Source organism: Mustela nivalis, assembly GCF_964662115.1.
Source record: "Mustela nivalis genome assembly, chromosome: 8".
In the NCBI taxonomy this organism is placed as follows: domain Eukaryota; kingdom Metazoa; phylum Chordata; class Mammalia; order Carnivora; family Mustelidae; genus Mustela; species Mustela nivalis.
Window position 1 is genome coordinate 35,868,054 of NC_139027.1, and position 5,545 is coordinate 35,873,598.

General features: G+C 51.1%; 1 long non-coding RNA gene across 1 annotated transcript; it reads left to right on the forward strand.

The window, feature by feature from the left end:
* Positions 1–321: 321 nt before the first annotated feature.
* On the forward strand, positions 322–3,636 carry LOC309870851. Its single transcript, XR_014314857.1, has 3 exons — positions 322–353; positions 1,430–1,484; positions 2,588–3,636. It is a non-coding gene; the product is annotated as an uncharacterized lncRNA (long non-coding RNA).
* The last annotated feature ends 1,909 nt before the right edge of the window (positions 3,637–5,545 follow it).

The following is a 5,545-nucleotide window of genomic DNA, read 5'->3' on the forward strand; positions in this document are numbered from 1 at the left end:
ACCTACACCCACGCCCTCACCAGGCAGCCACAAGACCTTGTGTCTAGAAGTGGCTTGTTCACTAGAAGGAGCCGCCATGGTGTCCATAAGGGGCAGGTCTTCCATTTCGGAAGCCTGGACCCGTTTATTCCCTGATCAGTTCTAGAGGTTGTCCATTTGCACTCACAGCCTGGCGGTCTTGGAACACTTCCAGGAGCTGACACCCTCCCATCACCTCCACGCACGCTCAGAGTCTTTGCTGGCAACTTTTCAAATCGTTCTCGTAGTCTTCTCGAGCAGTTTCATTTTCTAAGCCTGCGATCTCATTCATAAGGTGCCTATGAAACAAGTGCTGCTCAAGATTGACTAAGCATGTGAGTCAGGCTTTATTTTAATAGCACCATGTAGGAGGCTTCTTTACAAATGAATGGAGAGTGGAGGAGGGAAACGCTTGCAAACTGCCCACGGACAGGAGCTAAAACCTGTGAGAGCATGCTAACCCAGAATGACTCTTTTCAGTTTCAGGGTAAGCTCTGTTTTGTAACCTCTTCTGCAAAAAAATAAAAAGGCAGCAAGTAATCTTGGGTTCCATGGCAGATCTTAACAATGTCTGCTGTCCCAGTGAATGGAGATGTGTGGACCACAGCAAAGGTACTGGCGTCCCATTCTGAATGCCTGCTTGAGTATCTGCAGCAGAAATGCCCATCTCTGACCAGGGGTGACTGCCTGGTGGGCATTTAAACACCATGACTTTTCATTGTCCTGAGCTGCTCGAGGCCATCCGCAAAACCACTTGGGATGTAATTAGGTGGTGACTGGCTTGGTGATGGGGAAGAACGGGTCAGAATCAGGAAGCGCTGTTAATGGTGCACTCACTGTCTCTCAGGCTTGCGTGTTCAGTCCTCCATGACACTTCCATGGAGGTGCCACCATTTCTAGAAAGCAGCACCAAGCAGAGCTCTAGCTGAGCCCTTGGCAGCATATGGTCAATGTGGAGCCTCAGAGAGGGCGGCTGGAGGTGGTCATGCCAGATTTGGGTGAACTCCCCAGGCCCGTCCCCATCTAAGTGAATGTCTGTGGGGTATTTTGTAGCCTCTGGACATGTCCCCTAGCTCCCTAAGAGGTGCATGAGATGGCACCTCTGCATCTCTGCCAATCATGGGCCATGGGCTGGGGCTGCTGACCTCTCCCTGGCTCATGCCCCTGCAGGTGCCTCGGTCTCTTCTGGTAGAGAACTGACTCACCACTTTGCAATGACTTCAATCCCCACCACTCTCTCTTAAGGTCACAAAGGCCCCATATTCCCAGCTATTGGTCATTCCCCTGAAAGTGGGCTAATGGCCAAGGCTATCCTTTTTCCCAGGCAATTCTGGCACCAAGGGATCTGCCTAAGCTCCTTTCAGAGGCTTCTCCTTGGAACAGAGATGGGGTCTCTTCCTTTCTCTTGCAGACTCTGGCTACCCCTTTTCCCTGAGCTGCACATGGCCAGGCCAAGAACTGCACAGGTAAGGACCACTCTGGTGGGGGTGAGGGGTGTGTGAAGGAGGCACGCACTGGTCCAGGTGACTCTGGTCCAGGTGACTCTCCTGCAGAGAAGCACCCAGACAGCTGCCAGCGGGACAGATGCCTCGCCTCTTTGTATCAGGATTGTTCCCTGACCTTGTTTTCTATGTAGGTCTAATTTCCACGGCAGAGTTGTCCCTCTTCCTGTATCGTTTTTAATAAGCCACTTCTAGGGACGCCTGGGTGGCTCAGTTGGTTAAGCAGCTGCCTTCGGCTCAGGTCATGATCCCAGCATCCTGGGATCGAGTCCCACATCGGGCTTCTTGCTCCGCAGGGACCCTGCTTCTCCCTCTGACTCTGCCTGCCACTCTGTCTGCCTGTGCTCACTCTCGCTCGCTCTCTCTCTGACAAATAAATAAATAAAATCTTAAAAAAAATATAAGCCACTTCTAAAAATTGCAAGTATATGATCACTACAGATAATCAAAAGCTACAGAGGGAGAAAGTCAGACTCCTTCCACCATCTCTGAATCCCATGCTGCACAAGGGCCCGCAGTCAGCAGGTGAACGGTGCCAACTTCCCCGTCGTTTTCACGCAAATCCAGTGGGTGCAGCAAAGGCTCGAGGTTATGGAAGTAGGTCTGGGAATGGATCCATGGACCCCTCCCTTGAAGGGGCTGACAATGTGTACACCCTTCTCTGAGGCCCCCGACCCCTGTGGTGTTGACCCAGCTGCAACTGTCAGGAAATGATCTGCCCTGGGATGGGTGACTCTAAGGATGCAGAGTGGAACATTCTAGATAAGGAGTGGGCTGCAGAAGCTGAGGTCATGCTGGGGTGATTTTCCCTTGCATTCACTGCAAAGCAAGGGGTCAGGGGCTGTCTGTGGATTTTTAATGCTGCTTGTATTTTCAGCATTATCTCCACCATTTCTTGAGATGGTTGTCCTAAATGCAGCAGACTGGTATTTCCTGGTGTGTGGGGGTCTTCTTCATGACATGTGATCTCATCGAATTTTCATCTCAAAGTTACTGAATATGGGTATATATTATTTTAACACTGGCACCAGAATCATCCCCTGAATAATTAAATGATTTTGCTTCAGTTTTAGAGATTGTAACACAGTAAAAGTTCAAATGACTGCATGATAATCCACCAAACACAAGAGTTGTGAAGCACATGAACAGCATGGTTTGCACCAGAAAGCTAAGGACGGTGGGGCCTTTGTCCACCTGCCCAGTGGCTGAATCCGAAGACAATCCAATCATGCTCCCCACTTCTACCCACCTCTTTGGGTAGAGGTCTTTGAAGTTATGTGATTTTTGTTTTTCAACTAGAGAAGCTCTGTATTATTTCCAAAAGCTTCCAATCCCCATGATTCCAGTTCATGGAAATCTGGCCACACTGGTTAGGTTGGGACTGTACCGCATTCTCTCTTGTTGCTGAGACTGGCAGCAGCAGGCCATGGAGCCCCACTTCCATCAGAATGCCTGCAAGCATGGGCTTCCCACTGTGGTTCTCCTAGTCTTGCCCAAAAGGCTGCCAGGCCTCAGCATGTCCAGGCCAAGCCGGACACTTGACCCACTCTGGCCAGTGTGACGGAACTTCTCTCAACAGGACTAAGAGGCAGCATGAGCTACGCCTCCCAAGGACTGCAGCAACAGGTAGGCTGCCCTGTGAGACCCGGCCTGCTCAGAATGTGCCTCGATCAATGGAGAGGCCCTGCTCCTGACAACTCTCAAGTATAAAGCCTACTTGTCTGGAGTCGGGGGCCCCAGTGAACCTGACCATTACTCTAGGGCACAGGCATCCCCTCCACCTACCCCCAACACTCTGGAGGGCAAGAACACGAGGAGCATCACCTGCTGCTGGTTCTGCACCTGCTGCTGGACAAAATTTAGCTGCAAACCGGGCATTTGGTCTAGAGAATACTCACCATCTTGGGAAGTAAAAGTGCTCAAAACTGTCCTAAATTCCTTCCAGGCCTAGCCTTGTACCTGCTGGGGATAAGCTACAAGCAGGGTCTGGCCCGGGTCACCCTTACCCTGCACCTTCTCCATCACCCTCCAGAAGCATGCTCCAGTTGTGACCTTTCCTTGGTTTCTGTAGGATGTGCTACGGACCACGAGAGTTTCATTCTTTCTTATTTTAATGTTATCATCTTCATTTGCATCTTTCCGCTAAAATTTTCCACAAATAACTATGGACTATGAGAAATTCTTTGGGAGGAACACTACCATTTTGGGAGGTAGCCCTCTGTTCCACTGACAACAGCCCCCAGCTCCCCACTACGGGACACATGTGTAAATCGAGTCCCAGTGGCCACTGGAAACTTACTCTGCCTCACTGAAGCCACAGTGGCCCGTGCATTGCAGAGACCTGCTGACAGCTCTGGGGGAGCAAAGAAAGGGGGGGCTGGCAATGGAGTTTAGGTGCAGAAGCCTGGAGCGGGGTAGGGAGAGTGGTGATGGTGGAGGAAGGGTATGGGAGGTGGAAAGAAGGAGAAAGAGGGTAGGGGATGGGCAGGGGAGAAAAAGGTGGGGCAGGGGTTTTCTGAAGACATTTGAGAACTGGAGCTGGCGGGGTGTCCAGGAAACAGCTGCTGAGGGACGATGTGGGCATCTGAGGGTCACTCCACAGTCAAGGTGACTTAGCGGTCTTGAAGAAGTCTTTGGCAAGGCACTTTCGGGCAATGAACAATCCATCACAGCCACCCAGCACCGGGGACGCGTCCCTGTGCAGAAAACCAGAGCCACCAGGGGAAGTGTCCCTTTTCATCATGGTAACTACAACTTAAGCCCTTGACGGCATAAGCTCTCACACCCTAGAATCATTCTGATAAAACCTATGCTAACCACAGCATCAGAGTCACAGTGGGGGGCGGAAATGGCTCATATGGTGTGTGAAAACACTCTGTCTTCCTCCCCAACTTACCAAGTGCACCCTTTTATCTGTCAGCACCATGTTAGCACATAGTTCATATTTTCTATAACATCATGAAGCTCTCTCGGCACCAGTGAATGAATGAAAAAGAAATATAAATCAGCACTTCCTTTAAGAGTTTTGTTATTGGGCTTTCAAGAAAGGGTTGCAAATTATGGTGTCTCTCAGAGGGGTCCGGGGAGTATCTCACATCCCAGGAAGGACACCCCTAGGAAACGCTCACGAGCATGTGTGGCTGGAGGGGCTGACGTGCAGGAGAGAGCTATGTTTCCGGAAGCTCAAGGAGGCTGGGCTGGTGACTTTGTCAGGACATTTAGCCTCCCAACCAGGACAGCACCATAAGAACTGCTGAATGAGGCTCTCAGGGCAAGGGGACAAACAGCTCTAGGACCCACCCAGAGGTTGGGGAGGAGGGGAGCTCCAGAAATAGCACAGTAGGTATCCAGGGACCAGCCAATGAGCCCCCCAAGCTGCCCAGGGGGCGCTGGACTGAGTGTGGACAAATGCACAAGGCAAGCTGGGGCTCTCAGAGGTGCCTTGCCTGCCACCCTGCCTCTGTCCACCCCCTTGCCTGCGTGTGACTTTTCCTTCTTGCCACCTGATGGTATATCCCAATTGTTAATTTATTGTCCCTTTCACCTGCTAGAACCTAATGTCTGCGGCAACAGAACTTCACACACTCACACAGATAAACAACCAACACTGTATTATTCACCAGCATCAGCATCATCACTGTCATGGGCGCACATGTGATCACCCGACCCCAGGACCCATACCATGAGTGACTGTCGCCCCAAGTTATAGACGGACCCTCCCAACTGCGGCTGGAAGTCAAGTCTAGTTCCCAGTGTGCGATGCTGGAAATCCTGAGGGTATTACGGGGTACAGGAGGGAAGGTATACATAAAACCATACAGACACCTCCCCTTGGCTGATGCTGACCACTCAGGCCTCTGTGTGGTCTGATTCTTAGGTCTAAGTCTCACTTTCTCATGTACCAAAAAAAAAGCCTTTAGGGTGGCTCAGTGGGCTAAGTGTCCAACTCTTGCTTCTGACTCAGGTTGTGATCTCCGGGTCATGAGATAGAATCCGATGGCAGGCTCTGTGGTCAGAGGCAAGGG